Source organism: Leptonychotes weddellii, chromosome 14 (genome assembly GCF_054177405.1).
Source record: "Leptonychotes weddellii isolate Sample4059 chromosome 14, ASM5417740v2, whole genome shotgun sequence".
NCBI classification, from domain to species: domain Eukaryota; kingdom Metazoa; phylum Chordata; class Mammalia; order Carnivora; family Phocidae; genus Leptonychotes; species Leptonychotes weddellii.
In genome coordinates, this window is record NC_138382.1 from 33,956,290 (window position 1) to 33,956,878 (window position 589).

The window sequence follows — 589 nt, forward strand, 5'->3', positions numbered from 1 at the left end:
AACCGACTGAGCCACCCAGGCGCCCCAAGCTTATGCTCATTTTTCAACCTGCGGTGTTGAGAATACGTTTCATGGCACCACCACCACCAGTGTAAAATAGTGCTAAAGCGTTCTGCGATTTGAGAGCCAATTTTCATTTCTTCCGTTGTCACTGAGGTTGGATGAACTTAGGCTCAGTCAGGTTCCGTAGCAGGGAATAGAATTCACCTGATCCAGTTTACGGAGATTTGCTTGATTCCGTGCTTTACAGAAGAGACCGGCCGGGGTGGGCTCTCACACTGATTCTGAGAGCTCCCTGTAGAGCTGGGCCACAGAAAGACGTGCTGCACGAACATACCACGGCTGCTGAGTCTCTACACGAAAACCGGAGTCCGCCGCAGCATTTGCCAGTGGAAACTGCAGAAGGAGCATTAAACACAACCTTGTTCCACTTCCACCTTCTAATAGAAATCTCATCTGGAACCCCAGTTGCCAGGTAGTCCCATAAATGCAGATTTGAGATTTCTAGCTTCTGCGGTACAGGAAGATCCACGAGAAGGAGGGCAGAATGGAATGATGTTTAACCCTTTTGTGATGTTTGTTAACCTGC